The 24640-nt window shown below is 39.3% G+C and overlaps 1 protein-coding gene across 3 annotated transcripts in view; it reads left to right on the top strand.

The window, feature by feature from the left end:
* LOC128687319 (Phosphoseryl tRNA kinase) overlaps positions 1–24640 on the top strand; it is a 65134-nt gene that overhangs the window by 28711 nt on the left and 11783 nt on the right. For 2 of the 3 annotated variants that reach the window (XM_070092802.1, XM_053774711.2), the window contains exon 1: positions 5834–5988. The exons of the other annotated variant lie outside the window; for it this stretch is intronic. The gene's annotated coding sequence lies outside the window, so the exon portion shown is untranslated. Of the gene's footprint in view, positions 1–5833; positions 5989–24640 lie in introns of those variants that run through there. 3 annotated transcript variants of the gene reach the window in all.

Below are 24640 nucleotides of genomic sequence, written 5' to 3'. Positions count from 1 at the left end.
TGGGAAGGGCTGTTAGTTGTTCCCACCTGGAGCCCTCCGGGTGCCCAGACATCCACCGTGCGCACGGATGTTGAAGCTTGAAGAACTGAGTCCACACTGCCTGTGACTTTCTGGACGAAGGAATTACAGGAGGGGACACAAAGAAATCTCCGTCCTGTAATTACACTCACCAATACACCCAGATATTGTTAATCAATTAAAATTTTAGTCCTATTTACGTCACAGTATGTATCTATACTAATATATATATTGCTCAGTTATGTAGCAGAATAAGCGTATGTCTTCACGTGATGAAAAATATAGCAAGCTGCTGGGGAGATGCGATCACCTGATAAAAAGAATTTAGGAGGTTGCTGCTATAACCTGGCCAGTACACCTCTGTTGTTAATGTTTCTGATATTATATTACGTTGTGATGAACTATGATGTAGGAATATTACCATTTATTGCAAAATGAATGAAGGCACAATATATTTCAGTTCGCCATGAAACGTGTGGGACAAGAGGTTTTTATAGTTTCATATGTCCATATGTGCATTTACATTTTCAGAAAATGTCGAATGATGATGATGAATTACTCGCGGAATCTCATTCTTGGAAAAAGTAATAAGTTCAGTGAAGAGTGTTGGACAGGAAGATGGCAGGAAGTGAATATGAAGGCAAGGATTGAAAGGAGAGAATGTGAAGGGATTGAATATAAAGGAATTTAATCTGAAGGAAGTGGGTATGATGGAATTTAGTATGAAGGCAACGAGCATGAAGGAGGTGAGTAAAAAGGCAAAGATTAAAGTGAATTTGAAGAATGTCAACGTAAAAGAAGTAAGAATAAACGAGAAGAATATGAAGAATTGAGAGTAAGAAGGATGTAAATATGTAGGACGTATGAAAGAAATGAATAATGCAATACTTAGGTTAAAAATATGAAACTGACAATGAATTAAGATTGAAATGTTTGATGAATTTGAAATAAAGTACAGAAATTACTGATGATTTTGTTCTGAGAGAATACAGGACGGGTACACAAATAACCCGCACATAAAAGAGAGAAGCTTACGACGACGTTTCGGTCCGACTTGGACCATTGACTTTGTCAATGGTCCAAGTCGGACCGAAACGTCGTCGTAAGCTTCTCTCTTTTATGTGCGGGTTATTTGTGTATCGTTCCAGTCACGGTATTGTGCCTTTTTGTTATTTATTACAGGACGGGTGTTGGAGTACTCTGGTAGAGTTCAAAACGGGTGTTGGAGTACTCTGGGAGAGTATAGGACGGGTGTTGTAGTACTCTGGGAGAGTATAGGACAGGTGTTGTAGTACTCTGGGAGAGTATAGGACGGGTGCTGGAGTGCTCCGCAGTCGCAGAAGCTCTGACTCTCGTCTTCACAGTGTCCCTACGATCCCCGTTGTGGAGGGGAACCTTTACCTTCATTGTCATCGTTTTTGATCTTTCACGATGAGCTACTCTAATCGTGTTAAGATTAAACCTTGCAGTGGAACTGTGAACGACTCTTCAAAACTTGCACTTGCAACTGCCGTTAGGGGCGGTTTGCAAGTGAAGTTTATCACTATTCTGACGCTCCAGGAGGCCTTCATTGTCATATGCAACGAAGATGTTGAAGCTGAAAAGCCAATGACCTCAGACCTCCAATGAATACCTGAACTCCTGGGCTAGAGTGGGGCGCATTATCAAAATCCCTATTGCTTCATCCATGTTAAAAATCACTTTTACTGATGTGACCATGGCTGCCCATACTGTGGCTGAGGGTCTGGCCATCTATTATTACTTCATAAGCCCCAGTTATATTGAAGCAGAAAGGTACCACCATCCCACGCTGCTGAAATTTCTGTTCTTATATGCACAGCACTAAAGACTGCCCCATAAAGGACAAGAAGTTCTGCACGACCTGTGGTTGTGAGGGTCACGATTTCAAGACCTGCTCCACTACCACTCCACCAACACCAACTTGCCTGAATTGCAATAACAATCACCACACTCTTGCTGGAAAATGTCCTACATGGCGTGAAATATTGAAAAAAAAAAACGAGAAACAGCACAGAAATCCTCTTCCAGATCTTCACTTACGCTGCTATCACCAAATTACAGCTGATACCACTAAACTTCTCCAGGCTACTCAACCCTCCACCACCACCTTCATAACTGACTGTGACCCAACCAATATTTACTACTGTATGGTGTATGCCCATGTGCAGAATATGGCTCTCCCTGGAACCTTCAACGCCACCAATGATGATCTCTTCAGGTTGAGCAACGTGCCAGAGTTTGCTTTCCCTGCTTTCCACCTTCTTCAGCCATACCCAAGACCATCTCAGATAATGTCATTGTTTTCAAATCAGTAAGCCCTCTCAAGCAGCTCCACTACCACCACTGCCTTCACGTGACGAGACTTCTCCAAATCCCACCAATGAGAGGCCACCATCGACTTCTTCCACCACTACTGCAATGGCCCAATCAGCCAGCACCATCGAAGACTCGCCCTCTATACTTTTCTGAGGAAGAGGAGGATGCTGACGACTCCTGCGCCAGTTCACCTAGTTGGGACAATCTGACTTTCTACACATCGAATGAGGGCACCATGACCTGCACAGAACTGTACAAAGGGCTCTCTGCTGGGTCTGTTAAATTCGCTTGGGAGACCCCACACCATTTCACTTTTACCCAAGTTCTGGAGTTTATCAAACCACTCAGTTTTACTTTTGGTAATAAAACAAAACTGTAACACTTCTCCAGAACCAATTTCAAGAAATTTGAGAACGATTCTTCCTCAAATGCTCCACGCTAAATACCTACAACTGAGCTGAGTCTGTTGTTTCCACCTGCCTCCCCTCCTGTGACCAAGCCTGCTGCAAGCTACCCAAGAATCAAAACTTCCACTAACTAATAACGATGCATTCTCGTCTTCAAACTACCCCTCCTGCTTCTCCAGTCCGCCTCACGAGTGCCTAGCTGCTGGGTTTTCTCCAACTGATGATTTATATTTTCTTTCCTCAGAGGATATGTTTTAAATGCTGCGGTGAATGTATCCTCTGTCAATATAAAGGAAGTGAGAGAAGTGATGTGTGTGTTGGTGAAGGTTTAATCTGTAATAATGAGAAGGTGAGAGAAGTGAAGAGTGAGAGAGATTTAATAAGCATTTCTGCATACTATTAGACAAGTCTCGCTTGTTGCTTTTTCACATCTCTCACATTAGATGTCTTCAAAATAATGTAGATCCACATGCTTCATCTTGTTTATTCAAAATTCTATTGCAATATAAAATCATCAAGAATTTCTTGATTCCCATACGTTGCCTATACAACATGACTTTTTAATCGAAATAGCAGCGTGAGAGTGCAGATATGAGTATGACTAACAGAAGTGTTAGTCACCTGTACAACAGCAAGATAATGTTGGTAGACAGAATAGATGTTATTCTCCTGTAAAACAGCGTAATAATATTGGTAAACCAACCGTAGAGAAAGTTGTAAAGATGTAGAACAGCGATGAATGAAAGACATTGGATGTTATTTATGTTATGAAATACAGAGTAGCCAGAAATAATAATTAAAAAATTAAACGAGTCTCCCTGCCTAAGTATCCTCTCCACGTCTTCACTTCTCTTTTTCTTTATATTAACACAGAGGAAAACATTCACCACGACACAAAAAAAAATTCACTTGATCTCTTTGGTTGGAAAATAAAATTAACCCACTAACACCTCACGGGGGTGTTCCCAAATATGCATTTTATTTCTATTTTGACAGCATTTCTTATTTTTCTGCTCTCATTTTCTTCATTCTTGCTCTCATCCCCCTAAATCAGCTGTCAACTCCTTCATTCTGCTGTCATCTCCCTCACCCTGGTAACTTCTCAATTACCCTGTCATCTCTCTCATCTTACTTTTATGTCTCTGAAGTATACCCGGAGAGGGTTTCGGGAGTCAACTCCCCCGCGGCCCGGTCTGTGACCAGGCCTCATGGTAGATCAGGGCCTGATCAACCAGGCTGTTATTGTTGGCCGCACGCAAACCGATATACGAATCACAGCCTGGCTGGTCAGGTACTGACTTAAGGTGCCTGTCCAGCGCCTTTCGAAAACAACCAAGGGTCTATTGGTAATCCCCCTTATGTATGCTGGGAGGCAGTTGAATAGTCTTGGACCCCTGACATTTATTGTGCTGCCTCTTAACGTGCTAGTGACGCCCCTGCTTTTCATTGGGGGGATGTTGCATCGTCTGCAGAGTCTTTTGTTGTCATAGGAAGTGATTTTCGTGTGCAAATTTGGTACTAATCCCTCTAGGATTTTCCAAGTGTATATAATCATGTATCTCTCCCGCCTGCGTTCTAGGGAGTACAGGTTGAGGAACTTCAAGCGTTCCAAGTAATTGAGGTGTTTTATCGCAGTTATGCACGCTGTGAAGGTTCTCTGTACATTTTCTAGGTCAACAATTTCACCTGCCTTGAAAGGTGCTGTTAGTGTACAGCAATATTCCAGCCTAGATAGAACAAGCGACCTGAAGAGTGTCATCAAGGGCTTGGCATCCCTAGTTTTGAATGTCTCTCACTTGTTACTATTCTTTTGGGATATTAACCTAATCTATGACCTTATGTGTACTCACCTAGTTGTGGCTGCAGAAGTCGAGTCACAGCTCCTGGCCCTTCCTCCTTACTGGTCACTACTAAGTAACTCTCCCTGCTCCATGAGCTTTATCATACCTCTTCTTAAAGCTCTGTATGGATCCTGCCTTCACTACATCATTTTGCAGACTGTTCCACTTCCTGACTACTCTGTGACTGAAGAACTACTTCCTAACATCCATGTGATTCATCTGAGTCTTCAGCTTCCAACTGTGACCCCTTGTTGCTGTGTCCGCATCTGTGGAACATCCTTTCTCTATCACCACGTCGATTCCTCTCAGTATTTTATATGTCGTTATCATATCTCCCCTATTTCTCCTGTCTTCCAGTGTCATCAGGTCGATTTCCCTTAACCTATACTCGTAGGACATTCCCTTAACCTCCGGGACTAGTCTCGATGCAAACCTTTGCACTTTCTTGAATTTCTTTACGTGCTTGGCTAGGTGTGGGTTCCAAACTGGTGCTGCATACTCCAATATAGGCCTGACGTACATGGTGTACAAGGTCCTGAACGATTCCTTATTGAGATGTCGTAATGCTATTCTTAAGTTTGCTAGGCGCCCATATGCTGCAGTAGTTATTTGGTTGATGTGCTCCTCAGGAGATGTGCTCGGTGTTATACTCACCCCAAGATCCTATTCCTTAAGTGAGATTTGTAGTCCCTGGACCATTTGACTGTACTCCTTCTGCGGTCTTCTTTTCCCTTCCCCAATCTTCAAGACTTTGCACTTAGTGGGGTTGAACTCCAGGAACCAGTTTCTGGACCAGGCCTGCAGCCTGTCCAGATCCCTTTGTAATCCTGCGTGGTCCTCTTCCGATTGAATTCTCTTCGTTAAGGCTCTACTTAGAAATCTCCTATCACCCAAAATTAACCAAACACTATACGTTATCACCTATCAGTAACTCAAAAAAAACTCCTAAATAATTTACGAGTGCTCACTTATTTAAGCATTATTTCAGACTTAAAACTGTTTCAATTTCATTATTGTAAATTGTGCTATATTGCAATACTGTAATTTTCTGTATACTTCATCTCAGTTACTGTAAACCACTAGCTACCTCTATTGTAATAAGAAAAACTATGTATAATAAAAATTTACTACTCTCAATAACTTTAGTATTAAGTATGTAAGCATTAGGTTTAGTCTGCCCGAAATGCTCCGGCATGATAATGCTTTCTTTGTACTTTACAAGTCAAAATCATAGATTGTAAACTTCGCAAAGAAATAAAACCTTTATCTTTATCTTTATCTTTTTATCTTGGCCGTACATGGGTAAGTTGGGGTGGATGCAGCGTAATTATCAGTGGCCCTCAGACCCCAACAACAACATTGACGTCGCTACTAATGTGACGCAGGTGAGCTTATTTTATTGAATTATAATATATTTAAAGAAAATATTTCCTTGAGGAGATATGTTAATGGAACTATAATATCTTGTATAATGTTATCTGCGTTAATTATCATCTTTCACTTTCTGTGGCTAGATAAGACATGAGATGTAACAACTGAGAAACTAGGGACCAATTTCTAATTTGTTATTATCTAAAATATCATCCCCTCAAGGAAGGTTCCTTAACGCTCGTGAGGGGCTCTTGATCTAGGGAAATTGGATCACAGTGGTCAGTGGTCAGTCGTCACAGTGGTCAGTGGTCAGTCGTCACGTGAGGTCACAGACCCTGAGCTGCTTTGGGGATTAGCGTGGACGGTTACAAAGCATGGCTTGCTTCTGCAGTGTTTTAAAAACTGAGTTTGGAGAGTTGAAGGAGGAGGTCTTGCTTCTCCAGGAGGAGATTAGGAGGCTGAAGGTCCACCTCAATGGGCCTGGGAGAGTGTGTGAGGTGGTTGGAGATGTGGGGAATGAGGCTTCTAGCAGTGAGGTGCAGTCTGTCTCTCACTGTGAGGAGGCTGTAGGTGGGGAGGTAGCAACGGGTACCAGCAGTGAGGTGCAGCCCAGCACCTGCTACAAGTGGCGAGTTGTTCACAGTAATGGGAGGCGCATCAGAGTAAGGAAAGTTAAGAGTGAAGATCTGAAGGTAGGAAATCGCTTCTCTGTTCTCCAGGATGAATGTACTTCAGTGGCCAGTGAAGGTAAGGGTACTACTGCCCCTGCTAATGAAGGTAAGCGCATTCTTGTGGTTGGTGACTCTCAGGTAAGATATGTTGACCGTGCTTTTTGTAATAGGAATAAGAAGATGAGAGATAGAGTGTGCTTCCCTGGAGCTGGTGTTGGGGACATTGTCAACAGACTGGATAATATCATGTCAGGTAATGGGAACAAGCCCATTATCTGTCTCAGTGCTGGTGGAAATGATATTGGGAAGGGTAGGAGAGAAGAGCTGCTAGATAAGTACAGGTCAGCTATAGATTTCATTAAGTCTAAGGGAGGGATCCCAATCATATGTAGCATCTTGCCTAGAAGGGGAGTAGGAAATGAATGGTTGTCTAGGGCAATTGGTGTAAATTGCTGGCTAGACAGATACTGCAAGGAACTTGCAATCCCATTCATTGACAACTGGAACAACTTTTATGGCAAACATGATATGTATGCAAGGGATGGGGTTCATCTCTCTGGGGCAGGGGTGGTAGCACTTGCAGACTCGATTGAGAAGGCCATTGGTGAAATGCCTATGATTTTAAACTGATGGAAGATAGAGGTATGGGTGTGTGTGGGAAACAAGCAGGTTGCAACACTAGGGTTGGAAACAGTAAATGTATAAAAGGCATTCAGCATGAAGTTATAAATAAAGACAATAGAACAGGTCAGAAAACAAAGGGGGACAGCAGAGGGCAGCAAGGGACTAGCTCCCTTAAGGTTTACTATACTAATAGCAGGAGTGTTAGAAATAAGATAGATGAGCTAAGATTAATTGCAAGTGCAGGAAACATAGATATTATTGCTATAACAGAGACCTGGCTCAATCTGAAAGATAGTGAGATGCCATCTGAATGTCACATACAAGGCTATAAATTATTCCACACTGACAGGGTCAACAGGAAAGGTGGTGGAGTAGCGATGTATGTCAGAGACAATTTAAATTGTTGTGTTAGACAAGATATTAAATTAGAAGCGTCAGCCACTGAATCTGTTTGGTTACAGCTTCTCGAGGGCCGAGAAAAACTAATTTTGGGTGTGATTTACAGGGCCCCAAATCTTGATAGGGAGTGCAGTAAACTTCTATGGGACGAAATTCGTAAGGCATCTACATACGAAAATGTTGTGCTAATGGGAGACTTCAACTATAGACAGATTGACTGGAGCAATTTGACAGGAAATTTAGAGTCGGGTGACTTTCTTGATACGATCCAGGATTGTTTTTTAAAACAGTTTGTGACAGAGCCAACTAGGGGAAATAACCTCCTTGACTTGGTTCTTGCCAGTAGGGAAACACTAATTAATAATCTTGAGGTTAATGATGAGCTTGGGGAGAGTGATCACAAATCACTCAGTTTTAACATATCATGGAATTCCCCTAATAATGGCAATCAAGTCTCCGTCCCTGACTTTCGCTTGGCTGATTTCATAGGACTGAAAAATTACTTAGGTGGGCTGAACTGGAATGACCTGACTAGGGGTCAGGTAGGTGGTGATGGTTGCCGATATGATGCTTTCCAGGGCATAGTTCTAGCTGCTCAGTCAAATTATGTTCCAAATAGGGAAATCAGATCAAACAAAAATGATCCTAAATGGATGAACAATAGATTAAAATATCTGATTGGTCAAAAGAGAGGCATATATAGGCAAATCAAAAGAGGAGAGGGGCAATTAAGAAATCGATATATTCAGTTAAAGAGAGAAATAAAAAAGGGAATTAGAAAAGCAAAAAGAGATTATGAGGTTAAAGTTGCAAGAGAATCGAAGACTAACCCAAAAGGATTCTTTCAGGTATACAGAAGTAAGATCAGGGACAAGATAGGCCCACTCAAAAGTTCCTCGGGTCAGCTCACTGACAGTGATAAGGAAATGTGTAGAATTTTTAACACATACTTCCTCTCAGTTTTTACACAGGAGGATACCAGTGATATTCCAGTAATGATAAATTATGTAGAACAGGACGATAATAAACTGTGCACTATTAGGGTCACAAGTGACATGGTCCTTAGGCAAATAGATAAATTAAAACCTAACAAATCCCCAGGCCCTGATGAACTGTATGCAAGGGTTCTAAAGGAATGTAAAGAGGAGCTTAGCACACCTTTGGCTAATCTTTTCAACATATCACTACAAACTGGCATGGTGCCAGATAAGTGGAAAATGGCAAATGTGATACCTATTTTCAAAGCAGGTGACAGGTCCTTAGCTTCGAACTATAGACCAATAAGCCTAACCTCCATAGTGGGAAAATTTATGGAATCAATAATTGCCGAGGCAGTTCGTAGCCACCTTGAAAAGCATAAATTAATCAACGAATCTCAGCATGGTTTTACAAAGGGACGTTCCTGCCTTACGAATTTATTAACTTTTTTCACTAAGGTATTTGAGGAGGTAGATCATGGTAACGAATATGATATTGTGTATATGGACTTCAGTAAGGCTTTTGACAGGGTCCCACATCAGAGACTATTGAGGAAAATTAAAGCACATGGAATAGGAGGAGAAATTTTTTCCTGGATAGAGGCATGGTTGACAAATAGGCAGCAGAGAGTTTGCATAAATGGGGAGAAATCAGAGTGGGGAAGCGTCACGAGCGGTGTTCCACAGGGGTCAGTGTTGGGCCCCCTGCTGTTCACAATCTACATAAACGACATAGATGAGGGCATAAAGAGCGACATCGGCAAGTTTGCCGATGACACCAAAATAGGCCGTCGAATTCATTCTGACGAGGACATTCGAGCACTCCAGGAAGATTTGAATAGACTGATGCAGTGGTCGGAGAAGTGGCAGATGCAGTTTAATATAGACAAATGCAAAGTTCTAAATGTTGGACAGGACAATAACCATGCCACATATAAACTAAATAATGTAGATCTTAATATTACGGATTGCGAAAAAGATTTAGGAGTTCTGGTTAGCAGTAATCTGAAACCAAGACAACAGTGCATAAGTGTTCGCAATAAAGCTAATAGAATCCTTGGCTTCATATCAAGAAGCATAAATAATAGGAGTCCTCAGGTTGTTCTTCAACTCTATACATCCTTGGTTAGGCCTCATTTAGATTATGCTGCACAGTTTTGGTCACCGTATTACAGAATGGATATAAATTCTCTGGAAAATGTACAAAGGAGGATGACAAAGATGATCCCATGTATCAGAAACCTTCCCTATGAGGATAGACTAAGGGCCCTGAAACTGCACTCTCTAGAAAGACGTAGAATTAGGGGGGATATGATTGAGGTTTATAAGTGGAAGACAGGAATAAATAAAGGGGATGTAAATAGTGTGCTGAAAATATCTAGCCTAGACAGGACTCGCAGCAATGGTTTTAAGTTGGAAAAATTCAGATTCAGGAGGGATATAGGAAAGTACTGGTTTGGTAATAGAGTTGTGGATGAGTGGAACAAACTCCCAAGTACCGTTATAGAGGCCAGAACGTTGTGTAGCTTTAAAAATAGGTTGGATAAATACATGAGTAGATGTGGGTGGGTGTGAGTTAGACCTGATAGCTTGTGCTAACAGGTCGGTTGCCGTGTTCCTCCCTTAAGTCAGTGTGACCTGACCTGACTAGGTTGGGTGCATTGGCTTAAGCCGGTAGGGACTTGGACCTGCCTCGCATGGGCCAGTAGGCCTTCTGCAGTGTTCCTTCGTTCTTATGTTCTTATGTTCTTATGTGCTCCAGTTCCCTGAATTGAGCCCGAATACTTTCCATCCCCCCACATTCGTTGTATAGTCCTACGGGTTTAGCGCTCCCCCATGATTATAATAATATAAAATATCTTAATATAATCCTATATATGCATTTATTACTACAAACATTGCTGACCCTTGCCATTTTGGCTTCAGGCCAAGGAAAGGTACTGATAATGTTATCATAGAGATGCTGGACTCTGTACTGCCAGATCTAGAAAACTATGACTAGAAAACTATCGCAAATGTCAAAAGGGAACCTCATAGGTATGGTAACCTTAGACCTGCAAAAGGCCTTCGATACTGTCAACCACAGTATATTATGTAAGAAACTTCAAGCTATCGGTATAGGTTCTGTAGACTGGTTTAAGTCTTACCTTAGCAACAGGAGACAAATAGTCAAAATCAACAAAACGGAATCAGAACCCCTGCCGATAACATGTGGAGTTCCCCAAGGTAGTATTCTGGGTCCCTTATTATTCTTATGTTATGTCAATGATATGCCTATCAGTGTCAAGTGCAAACTCCTACTGTATGCAGATGACAGTGCTCTGTTAGTGTCAGGTAAAGACCCACAAGATATTGCTAATGTTTTAACACTGGAACTGGAGTCCTGCAGCAACTGGTTAGTAGACAACAAACTATCATTACACCTAGGGAAAACTGAAGCCATTCTCTTTTGAACGAAACATAAACTGAGAAGGGTAAATAATTTTAATGTTCAGTGTAATGGGGAGTCCATCACTTTGGTTTCATCAGTAAAATAACTGGGAATCCCCTTTGACCCATGCATGTCAGGAGAATTGATAGGGAACAGTGTAGTAAAGAAAGCGAATGCCAGACTGAAGTTCCTGTATAGACAAGCACAGTGTCTACCTACTGAGGCTCGCAGGACCCTATGTCTAGCCCTTATACAATGCCATATGGATTACGCTTGCTCTTCATGGTACTCTGCCTTGACAAAAAAACTGAAAGATAGACTGCAAATCACCCAGAACAAAATCGTAAGATTCATCCTGGGGCTGGGACCAAAAGAACATGTAGGCCAGGATGAATTACAGCAGTTGGATATGCTGAATGTTGAAGACAGAGTAAAACAACTGAAGCTAAATCATGTTTATAAAATTGCTCACGAACAATGTCCAGAATATCTTGCTGTCAATTTTGTCAAGGTTGGGAACCAAAGCAATCATAGTACTAGAGGGAGAGAGCACAACTTTGTAGTACCCACAGTCAGTGGCCAGGCTTCAAACACCTTTTATTGTACAGCAATAAAGGAATGGAACAGACTGCCCGCACATGTCAAAGCCAGTCATAGCATGAACCAGTTCAAGAAGACTGCCAAAAAGTGTCTGATGAATGAAGCTACAGAAAGGGAGGGGAATGATTTTCTATTTTTTAGCTAAAATATGTGTAAATTTTACCTTATTCCTAGTAATGACCCTCGTATTGTAGATAGTCTTAATGACCCTCATGTAGTAGATAGTCTTTTTAGTATGATAATAAGATGTTATCTTCATTGTAGAATAATAAGAAAATATTATAACCTTTATATTATAATAATAAGGTAAAAGGACCCCAATGGAAATAAGTCACTCTGTCTGACTTTTTTGGGTTATCCTAGGTTCTCTACACATATGCTGCTATGTATGATAATTCTATGTAACTGTATTTGTGTATACCTGAATAAATTTACTTACTTACTTACTAGTGGTCCTCTTTATTGATCTTAAGACGAGGTTGTGACACAGTAGACTACACCATCTTGCTGTTGAAATTAAAACATTATGGAATCAGAGGCATGATGTCACCTGCATAAGGTTCAACCTTACAGACATATGTCAGTCTGTGCCAAACAATACAAATGCAAATTTTTATTTCTGTATGTGGTAAAAAATAATGTTATTTACATGTACTAAAACATTGGTTGGCACAAAAGAAAGTCACTAGTATGCAATGTATTTCAGGAACTAATAGCTCAACCCATTTTTTTTTTACACATCAATTTTAGATGCCAAGAGCTGTTATCCTGCCTGAGCTCATTTTATAGCCCAGTCCTATCTAAAGTATACTGCCGTTTCCCAGAATGTGACCTACACTGGTCGATTTACACCCAGATACCTACTTACTGCTAGGTGAACAGGGGCAGCAGGTGTAGGGAAACATGGACAATTGAGCATCATTTCCACCAGAGGCGTCACTAGGGTTGGTGTCACCCGGGGCGGAATCTTTGGTGTCACTTGTGGCGGCATCTTTAGTGTCACCCTGTTACAAAAAACGCGATTCTAAAAGCTTAGAGATCTCCAGTGAATACTAGAAAGGACTGCCCTTCTAGCATCCAGCCTGTTACTGGGTTTTCGTAACAATTAGTCAGTATCCTTGTCCAATTATCCATTAGAATTCAGTATGATTCAGTAGTGCTTCAGGATTACAACTGGTAGGCTGCTAACTAGAGAAATTAAAATTTAATAAATTTATTAAGTTGTCTAGGCGTATATCAAATTAAATTAAATTAATCACAGTAATCAAAATAATATTAATCACTTCTCTCGTGTACAGTATTATTGTGCTGAAAGCACATATCACATTTATAATTCTTAAGTACCGTCTGGTACATTAACATTTAATAAGATATTACAAATATATACAAGTAAGTTTGTGTGTATGTGTGTAAGTGCTCTAAGTAGTTCACTATGTCTCACGACTCGACTAGACTTAAACAAGTGACTGACAAAGTCCTCCAATAAACTAACTTCTTGACCAGTCAGAACAGTCTGCTTGAACAATAAAAAGAATGCTAAGCCCAATAACAATATAACAAGCAAAAGTGACACTAAGTAGGGACCATCAGCAGATCCTCCACAAAAGTCACAAAACTCCCATACTACTGAATCGAAGTTCAGCATAAGAAAATCACCGACTGTGATAATACACAGATACCAGTACAAATTAGGTCAGAAGCTACAGCTCAGGACCTGAGTTGTTTAGAGTGTCTATGCGACACACAACCTCAGTACAACGTCGAAAATCACTAAGTCTATACAATGTTCTGTGAACAGTCTCCAGAACTAACAATAATGAGACAAGAGACGATCTTCCAACAAGGGCCAATAAGGTAGACTTAGGCTCTTCTTGTCAGAATACGTCCAACCACCAAGAGAGTCTAGACCAGACTGAATACTTCAGGCGAGGTGAGGACACCCCCCCCTCGATCACGTGATAGCTCCGTGGGTCGCTGCCCAGCAAGAAGCTGGCAGGGAAACGAGCAAAGAGCGATAATTACAGTAGTTAGACAATCAAGACTTGAACTGTTCACATAATATGTGTTACATCCTATCTAACTAAAGGAAGCTAAGTCAAATAATATAAAGCAATACATTTACGATTTAGCTATTATCGCAAATACAAGCAATATAAAATTATATGAAAAGGTAATAATTATATATATACATATTAATCATTGCAACCCATTCAGGGGTTGCAACACACCCCCATTAAATCCAAGGGCGGGGGGTGGAGGGGGAGTAAATTCCAGTTACATCAGTACTGCATAACCAGTAACCAATGTTTAGCAATGAGAATGTTTAAGGGCCATGAACTGAACAGAAGAATACTTCTCAACTTTATTAATGATAAAATAAATAATCGTAGTAATACTGATGAAACATAAACTCAGATACCACTTTAAGTACAAGCAACAGATCCTACATTTATTAATCTTCAAAAATGCCAAAAAAAAAAATTGAAAAAATAAAGAAAAACATTGCAATATCTGAGAAACACTAGTTCCGATTTGACCTTGAGTACAGGTAACATCTCAGTGAATGTGATCTTACATTTCCTTGCCTTCAATCCTACAAAATCATCTATCACATCATCAGAATCAATGATTTTTCGCTCTGTAGGCCTATTTGCACTCTGTAATCATATAAAGAAGAGAAGTCAATGCCTGGCTTCAAAGCTGCAAAAGAAAATTCCTTTTAATGTTTACTTGTTTTAGACAATGCCCCTGCCCACCCTACAGCTCTAAATGGTATGTACAAGGAGATAAATGTTGCTTTTATACCTGCAAACACAGCTGAGGGACCAAGGTGTAATTGCAGCCTTTAAATCTTATTACCTAAGAAGAACTTTCATTAAGGCTGTTAATTTCCTAGACAATGATAAAATGCCTGGACCTAAACAAAATAAATTAAAAACCTTTTGGAAAGGTTTCACAGTTTTGGATGGTATTAAAAATATTAGAGATGCATGGAATGAAGTTAAAGAAACTACACTCAAAGGTGTTTGGAAGAATCTTATTCCTGAACTTATTGACGATTTTGAAGGCTTTGAGAATCCAGTGGATGAAGTGACTGTAAATGTTGTGGATATGGCAAGGGAATTAGAACTGGAAATGGAGCCTGATAATGTGGAAGAATTGATTCTTTCTCATGATGAGTGTCTAAGAGATGAAGATCTTCTTCTGATAGTAGAGGAAAGAGAAGTTTCATGAAGAGGAGATCCTTCCTGATGATAGTCCTGTTGCCATTAAAGAAATGAAAACCCAGGATTTGGAAGAAGCTATCAACCATATAGAAATAGCAATGACAGTTTTTGAGAAGATTGATCCAAATTTTGAATGAAGCTCAACAGTGAGTGCATCCCTTTCCCATTATGTTACATGCTATAAAGAAATTTTAAGGGAAAGGAAAATTAAAATCCCTGAGGCAAAGTTCAATGCATTCCTACTTTAAGAAAGTATCGTGGCAACCTTCAGCATCAACAGCTAGCCTTGAACAGCCTTCAACATTAACAGCAACACACACTCCTTCAAGAGCTTCACACTAGTCTCCACAACGAATAAAAGTTGAAGAATCAGAGGATGATGGTGTGCCATCTTCTGATTTTATTCAATAAACACCCTGCCACTCACCTCTCACACTTTAATATTAATATTTTAAGGTAAGTAATAAGTGTACTGTGTGTGTATCTTGCCTTTTTTTGTGTTTTTAATGCCTAGTTCTATTGCTAACTTAATATAAGTTAGTGTAAAATTGTTGAATGGCATTTATTGCATATTTTACATGTGCTCTGATAATAATACTTGTGTACCTGTGTGGTAGCCGGGCGGAAGGAAAACATTACGTTTTCTCTGGTCCAGCACCAGAGAAAACGTGTATGAATCTGCATTTGGCCTAGTCACTCCCCCACTCCGCTTTTGTTTACAATTCTCGGCATGAGTTATTCATTACTTCTCCCTTTGTTTACGATGGCATCCAAAGGCAGTTGTTAAGAAACAATTAAATTCAGTGAACAAGGTATGTTGATGGCAATAATATGGCTCTGGGCTGCAGTGTAGGTAGCCAGTAGGTGTAGCTCAGGCAGGCTACACCTACTGGCTACCTACACTAACTTCCTACAAATAAATACTACTTACCTCTCATCTTACATTAAGACTACACATATTTTAAGGCTACCTACACCTGACTTTCTACCAATAAGTACTACTCACCTCTCGCCCTATATTAAGACTACAAATATTTTAATGAATATTTTAATGAATGAACTGTATATGTATTTAATTTTTTTGTGTGTTTTTTAATGCCTAGTTATATTACTAACTTCATATAAGGTAGTGTAAATTTGTTGTCTGGCATTTATATGCATTTATAAATGGAAAAAATGGCGTTCTGCTTTCTGGCGATGTCTACTTTCCGGTGATAGCCTGGAACCTAACCTGCTGTATAAGTGGGGCCCTACTGTACTTATACACTGTGCTGTAATGCAGGTACACATTAAATTCACTAAGAGTCTCTGTACTCTTGATGACATATAATCTCTTGGGTGCAGCAAATGTCGTATATTACATTAATACAGTGGACCCTTGGCTATTGGCCGTTCCGCTTATCGGCCAACTCGCTTATCGGCCGGTTTTTCGGTTTCCGGTTATCAGCCATTATTTTGCTTATTGGCCGTATGGGACGCGTCAACCCACTGCCACTAGCCGTTTGAGTCAGTTTGGCTGTGACTCTGGGTGAGTGAGGAAGCTTCTGCTCATTCACCCAAACATTTTGCTATAATCCATTTTTTTTGTGGTTATTGAGTGCAACTGCAAAATAAGCAACCATGGGCCCAAATAAAGTTCCTAGTAAAGTTCCTTTGGTAAAGAAAGTGAGAAACACGATGGAATTTAAGAAAGAAGCTGTTGAAAAGTATGAGAGTGAAAGAGGAAGGGAAAGGGGAGAATATGCCTTCTTCAGTGATTCTACGATATGTATGACACTAAAGCAGCAGGAGCCAGTAAAGGCTATAGTGCCAGCCAGCGATAAAATGTAGCATGAACAGTACAGCAAGTAAGTTAAGCGATAGAAAAAGATGACACGAAACTTAACTTCTCCAATGTTGTTAAAGGTACATGTATAGGGTTACTGACAACACTGCTCCCCTCTCTATCTTCTACCACCCTAAACCAATGCCAGCATCTCCTCCAAGGTACAGTAAGTGTAAATATTTCTTATTTATAAATTAAAGTGTAAATAATTCTTATTTATAAATTACATACAGTGGAACCTCAAATTTCGAACGTATCGCTTATCGAACTCTTCGAAAATCGACCACTTTTTTCGAACCAACTTTGTCCCTATTATCGAACTCGCTCCTATATTCAAACTGCCGGGTACCGGACCTGTCCGCCAGCCTGCTCTGTCTGCGTCCCTGCACAGGCGCTGTGAGCCAGTCTGGCTTTGTTGATGCTTGAGTGAACACTAACCTGCACTCTCATTCAAACATTTTATGATTAATTCATTGTGTTTAGTGCTTGTGGGACTGTGAAATAAGCTACCATGGGCCCAAAGAATCTTGCTAGTGGTACGCCTGCAGTAAAGAAAGTGAGAAACACCATAGATGTGAAGAAGGAAATAATACAGAAGCATGAGAGTGGTGTGAAACTTGTTGAGCTTGCCAGGATGTATGGGAAAAACAAGTCAACCATCGTTTCTATCCCTTGATACCTAAAGTCCTTATGGAGGGGGATTCCCCTTCTAAACACTAACCCCAACTCCCTCTCTCCTCCTCCCTATCTTCCAGATGCCGTCACCAATCTTCCATAAAGGTGCGTAAAAATGTTATTTTGTATGTTTCTTTAAATTTATTAATACATTATTGTACACTAGATTTGTTGTGTGTATGTAAAACTATAATTAATCTCTATAAAATGTATTTTTTTTGTGAATATTTTTGGGTTTCTGGAACGGATTAATTGTATTTCCATTATTTCTTATGGGAAATGTTGCTTCGCTTTTCAAACTTTTCGAATTTAGAACTAGCTCCTGGAACGGATTAAGTTCAAAATGTGAGGTTCCACTGTACATTGTTTGTGTGAATGCTGCCGCTCACTACCACTAATATGTACGGCTTATGCTCTCAGTGGCCCTTATAAACCCAACAACAACAACACTCCATCGCTCGCCACATACATAATGACATATGTTATTCATTCTAGAGTATATATCATGTTTCTATGTTATTAATATTGTTTATTGTGTTATAGTAGATGAATTGTGATAGATAATTAAGTAGTACAGTTGATAATTGCGTCATATTTAATCCTCCCTCACCATTTTGCATATACCAACAAGACTTTTCAATAAAGGTAAAAGTGATTTAACCCTTTCAGGGTTTTCAACGTACTAGTATGGCTTAAGCACCAGGGTTATTGATGTACTAGAACGCCTAAATTCTAGCGCCTTCAGATCTAATGAGAGAAAGCTGGTAGGCCTACATATGAAAGAGCGGGTCTATGTGGTCAGTGTGCGCAATACAAAAAAAATCCTGCAGCACACAGGTCTCCAGGTAATGAGAAAAAAAAAACTTTGTGTTTTTGGATTAAAACAGTTATTTTGCACCGTATTTTCGTATGGTATTTATGGTTGTATTCTAGTTTTCCTGGTCTCATTTTATAGAATTGAAGACATATTACAAAAATTGAGATGATTTTGATTGGTTTCACAATGAAAAATACCTTGAAATTGAGCTCAAAGAAGCAGAAATGTTCAATTTTTACCAAAGTTCAAAAATAAACAAATCATGCCAAGCGTCTAATACACGTCAACTGGTGAGTCTAATATTCTTTCACAGGTGCGCTGATATTATTTATACTATTTCTACACTAATGCAGTAGTCTGCATAACAATAAATCTAGTTTTTATAAGAATAAAAATTCAAAGTGGAAAGCAAAAGAAATATAAGAGGGGCCTGGGGACGTGACTAACGAACAGAGAACTTGTTATTTTAGTGCCAGGAATGTCTGTCTTGTTTATTCTGGACCTTATTTGGAAATTGGCATCTTATGAAATTTGTGTGAAATTGGCAAAATTGCCAATTTCTAACCACTTTATTGGATAGTTGAAATTGGTAAATTGGTGGTTTCTTGTACTCATTCGATAGAAAAAATGGAGTTCTAGCAAAATAAATATGATTTTTGTCAACTAGTACACAGAAATTGGCCGAACATAGGGCTCAAAGTTGGCGAAATCGCCGATGCATAAACATCGGAGAGACCGCTAACTTCACGAGAGCGTAATTCCGTAAGTTTTCCATAAAATTTCATACTTTTGATGTCATAATGATTGGGAAAAGATTCTCTATCATTTCATAAGAAAAAAATAATTTTTTTTTTCCGAAAAATTTTCGACCCTGAGAACAAGTTTAGGAGAGGGCCTCAACCCTGAAAGGGTTAAATGTTCATTTATCCATTTCATTGGTCATTTTATTTAGTTCTCATTGTTTTCTGTATGTAAAACTATACTAGTTAATCTTTAAAAAATGTATTTTTTGTTAATATTTTTGGGTGTCTGAAATTGATTAATTGGATTTACATTAATTCTTATGGGAAATATTATTTCGGTTATTGGCCATTTCGCTTTTAGGCCGACCTTCTGGAACGGATTACGGTCGATAACTGAGAGTCCACTGTATAGACGTTTCCATTAATCCATCTATGATATTTTTTTCAAAATTATATAATAAACACACTACGAAACATAAACATGATATATACACCCACAGTATAAAAATTGACATAAATATGAGATTTGTTTATGAAGTGGTTTGTAGGAGTGTCAGAAGAATTTTGTTTTCTCTAGTCAAACACCAGTTATGAAACTGTAGAAAAATATTCCTTTCATATGCTTTCACTCTGTCTATAGCTATTCATGATTCTTGTGAGCTTAGCACTTCTTTTTATTATGATTATAATCATAATAACTTGTAATAATAATAATAATTTGTAATAATAATAATAATAACTTGTTAGAGCATCATTCCTTCTAAAAATGTTGCATGAGAATGGAAGTGTTGGTCTTTATTTATTCTACTATACCACTGTGGAGACAACTTGTACACAATGCAAGGTGTTTGTATGAACGTGTATCAACCATAACCAGACGGTTTGTTTACATAGTAGTTTGTGGCTCTGTCATCTTATTTGTTCTCTCTCTCTCTCTCTCTCTCTCGTTTATTTGTTTTTATCTCTCTTACTCACCTCTCACCCTACATTAAGACTATGAATACTTTAAGGTAAGTAATGAGTGTACTGTATATGCATTTTATTGCTCTAGGGCACTGTTAGTGTCGGAGTAGGTGGGGTAGCCAGGCGGGCTACCATACCTCCCACACGATTTTCTGCAAATAAATACTTTTCACCTCTCACCCTACATTAAGACCATTAACCCTTTGAGGGTTTCGGCCGTACTAGTATGGCTTACGACCCAGGTTTTTTGACGTACTAGTACGCCTAAATTCTAGCGCCCTCAAATCTATTGGGAGAAAGCTGGTAGGCATACATATGAAAGAATGGGTCTATGTGGTCAGTGTGCGCAGTATAAAAAAAATCCTGCAGCACACAGTGCATAATGAGAAAAAAAACCTTTGGCCGTGTTTTTGGAAGAAAACAGCGACTTTGCATTGTATTTTCGTATGGTATTTATTGTTGTATTCTAGTTTTCTTGGTCTCATTTTATAGAATGGAAGACATGTTACAGAAATTGAGATGATTTTGACTGGTTTTACAATGAAAAGTACCTTGAAATTGAGCTCAAAGTGGCAGGAATGTTCGATTTTTACCAAAGTTCAAAAGTAAACAAATCATGCCAAGCGTCCAATACACATCAACTGGTGAGTCTAATATTCTTTCACAAATGCGCTGATATTATTTATACCATTTCTACACTAATGCAGCAGTCTGCATAACAGTAAATCTTCTATTTGTAAGAATAAAAATTGAAAGTGGAAAGCCAAAGAAATATAAGAGGGGCCTGGGGATGTGACTAACGAACAGAGGAAATGTTATTTTAGTGCCAGGAATGTCTTTCTTGTTTATTCTAGACCCTATTTGGAAATTGGCATCTTTTGAAATTTGTGTGAAATTGGCAAAATTGCTAAATTCTGACCACTGTATTGGATAGTTGAAATTGGTAAATTGGTGGTTTCTTGTACTCATTTAATAGAGAAAAAATAGAGTTCTAGAGAAATAGTTATGATTTTTGTTGACTAGTACACTGGAATTGACCGAAAATAGGGCTCAAAGTGGGCAAAATCGCTGATACATAAACATCGTCGAGACCGCTAATTTCGCGAGAGCGTAATTCCGTAAGTTTTCCATCAAATTTCATACTTTTGGTGATCAGCAAAAGATTCTCTATATTTTTATATGAAAAAATATTTTTTTTTTTTAAATTTGGCCGACCCTGAGAACGAGTCTTGGAGAGGGCCTGTCGACCCTCGAAGGGTTAAGACTACAAATATTTTAACGTAAGCAATAAGTGTACTGTACATATATGCATTATATCACTCTAGGGCACTTTAACCCTTTCAGGGTTTCGACCGTACTAGTGCGGCTTCTGCCCCAGGGTTTTTGACGTACTAGTACGCATAAATTCTAGCGCCCTCAAATCTAGGGAGAGAAAGCTGGTAGGCCTACATATGAAAGAATGGGTCTATGTGGTCAGTGTGTGCAGTATAAAAAAAATCCTGCAGCACACAGTGCGTAATGAGAGAAAAAAAGCTTTGACAGTGTTTTTGGTTTAAAACAGCGACTTTACGGTGTATTTTCGTATGGTATTTATGATGGTATTCTAGTTTTCCTGGTTTCATTTTATAGAATGGAAGACATGTTACAGAAATTGAGATGATTTTGATTGGTTTTACAATGAAAAATACCTTGAAATTGAGCTCAAAGCAGCAGAAATCTTTGATTTTTGCCAAAGATCAAATCATGGTATGCGTGCAATACACGTCAACTGGTGAGTCTAATATTCTTTCACAAGTGTGCTGATATTATTTATACCATTTCTACACTAATGCAGTAGTCTGCATAACAGTAAATCTTCTATTTTTTGTGAGAATAAAAATTCATAGTGGAAAGCAAAAGAAATGTAAGAGGGGCCTGGGGACATGACTAATGAACAGAGGAAATGTTATTTTAGTGCCAGGAATGTCTTTCTTGTTTATTCTGGACCCTATTTGGAAATTGGCATCTTTTGAAATTTGTGTGAAATTGGCAGAATTGCTAAATTCTGACCACTGTATTTTATAGTTGCAGTTGGTAAATGGGTGGTTTCTTGTACTCATTCGATAGAAAAAATGGAGTTCTAGCGAAATAGTTATGATATTTGTCAACTAGTACACTGGAATTGGCCAAAAACAGGGCACAAAGTGGGCAAAATCGCCGATGAGTAAACATCGTTGAGATCGCTAACTTCGCGAGAGCATAATTCCGTAAGTTTTCCATCAAATTTCATACTTTTGGTGTCATTATGATTGGGAAAAGATTCCCTATCTTTTCATAAGAAAAAATAATTTTTTTTTTCGAAATTTTGGCGACTCTGAGAACAAGTCTCAGAGAGGACCTGGCGACCCTGAAAGGGTTAAGCGATGTAGTATATTATGTGTGGGTGGGGTGGGCAGGATTGCTACCATACCTATCCACACCTGACTTCTGACAGTAAATGCATGTACTACTCACCTTTTGCCCTACATTAAGACTACAAATATTTTGAGGTAAATAATGAGTGTACTGTGTGTGTATTTTACTTTTTATCGTTTTTAATGCCTAGTTCTATTGTTGACTTAATATATGCTAGTGTAAACTTGTTATCTGGCATTTATATGCATTTATTAATGGAAAAAATGGCATTCTGCTTTCCGGTGATGTCTGCTTTGTGGCGGTAGCCTGGAACTTAACCTACCGTGTAAGTGGGGCCCTACTGTACATAATTGGCAGAGTAGGAGTACAGTGGACCCCGAATTTCATGATTAATCCAATGCAGAGAGTCTGCCAAAAGTCAAAATTCACGAATTTCAAAACCATTTTCCCCATAAGAAATAATGTAAATCCAATTAATCCATTCCAGACACCCAAAAGTATTAACAAAAATTATTTTTTTTATTGATTAAATATAGATTTACATACAGAAAAGAATGAGAAATCAAGTATAAAACAATAATAACATTGCACTTACCTTTATTGAAGATTCTTGTTCGTGTATGGAAGACTGGAGGAGGGGAGAAGATTAGGGTGATGTTTCTCCACAAATGTTTGCACTTCACTTCACTTCACTTCACACAAATGTTCTTTATCTTTGAAGAAGCCACCTTCTTCCCTCTCTCTTCCTCCTTCCCTGAAGCAATTTCTTCAGCTGGTGTACATAAGAACATAAGAAAGCAGGAACACTTCAGCAGGCCTGTTGGCCCATACTAGGCAGGTCCTTCACAAACCATCCCACTAAAAGAATATTTACCCAACCCAATTTTCAATGCTCCCCAAGCAATAAGCTTTGATAATTCTTTTCACTAATGCGCAAGTCCCACTCAAATCAAATCGTGTGTGTGGGGAAGTACCCTGGCTGGTTTGTGGAGAAGTACCCTGGCTGGTGTGGTGAAGTACCCTGTCTGGTGTGTGGGGAAATACCCTGGCTGCTGTGTGGGGAAGTGCCCTGGCTGGTGTGTGTGGGGAAGTACCCTGGCTTGTGTACATAAGAACATAAGAAAGCAGGAACACTGCAGCAGGCCTGTTGGCCCATACTAGGCAGGTCCTTCACAAACCATCCCACTAACAGAGTATTTGCCCAACCCAATTTGCAATGCTTCTCAAGCAATAAGGTAGTAGGTTGGTAGACAGCAACCACCCAGGGAAGTACTACCGTCCTGCCAGATGACTGTGAAACAAAAACCTGTAACTGTTTTGCATGATGGTAGGATTGCTGGTTTCTTTTTCTGTCTCATAAACACGCTAAGATAACAGGGATATCTTGCTACTCCTACTTACACTTTGGTCACACTTCACAGACACGCACATGCATATATATATATATACATACATCTAGGTTTTTCTCCTTTTTCTAAATAGCTCTTGTTCTTTTTTATTTCTTCTATTGTCCATGGGGAAGTGGAAAAGAATCTTTCCTCCGTAAGCCATGCGTGTCGTATGAGGCGACTAAAATGCCGGGAGCAATGGGCTAGTAACCCCTTCTCCTGTATACAATTACTAAAAAAGAGAAGAAGAAAAACTTTATAAAACTGGGTTGCTTAAATGTGCGTGGATGTAGTGCGGATGACAAGAAACAGATGATTGCTGATGTTATGAATGAAAAGAAGTTGGATGTCCTGGCCCTAAGCGAAACAAAGCTGAAGGGGGTAGGAGAGTTTCAGTGGGGGGAAACAAATGGGATTAAATCTGGAGTATCTGAGAGAGTTAGAGCAAAGGAAGGGGTAGCAGTAATGTTAAATGATCAGTTATGGAAGGAGAAAAGAGAATATGAATGTGTAAATTCAAGAATTATGTGGATTAAAGTAAAGGTTGGATGCGAGAAGTGGGTCATAATAAGCGTGTATGCACCTGGAGAAGAGAGGAATGCAGAGGAGAGAGAGAGATTTTGGGAGATGTTAAGTGAATGTATAGGAGCCTTTGAACCAAGTGAGAGAGTAATTGTGGTAGGGGACTTGAATGCTAAAGTAGGAGAAACTTTTAGAGAGGGTGTGGTAGGTAAGTCTGGGGTGCCAGGTGTAAATGATAATGGGAGCCCTTTGATTGAACTTTGTATAGAAAGGGGTTTAGTTATAGGTAATACATATTTTAAGAAAAAGAGGATAAATAAGTATACACGATATGATGTAGGGCGAAATGACAGTAGTTTGTTGGATTATGTATTGGTAGATAAAAGACTGTTGAGTAGACTTCAGGATGT

Source organism: Cherax quadricarinatus, chromosome 40 (genome assembly GCF_038502225.1).
Source record: "Cherax quadricarinatus isolate ZL_2023a chromosome 40, ASM3850222v1, whole genome shotgun sequence".
NCBI classification, from domain to species: domain Eukaryota; kingdom Metazoa; phylum Arthropoda; class Malacostraca; order Decapoda; family Parastacidae; genus Cherax; species Cherax quadricarinatus.
This window is presented reverse-complemented; position numbering and strand designations above follow the sequence as displayed.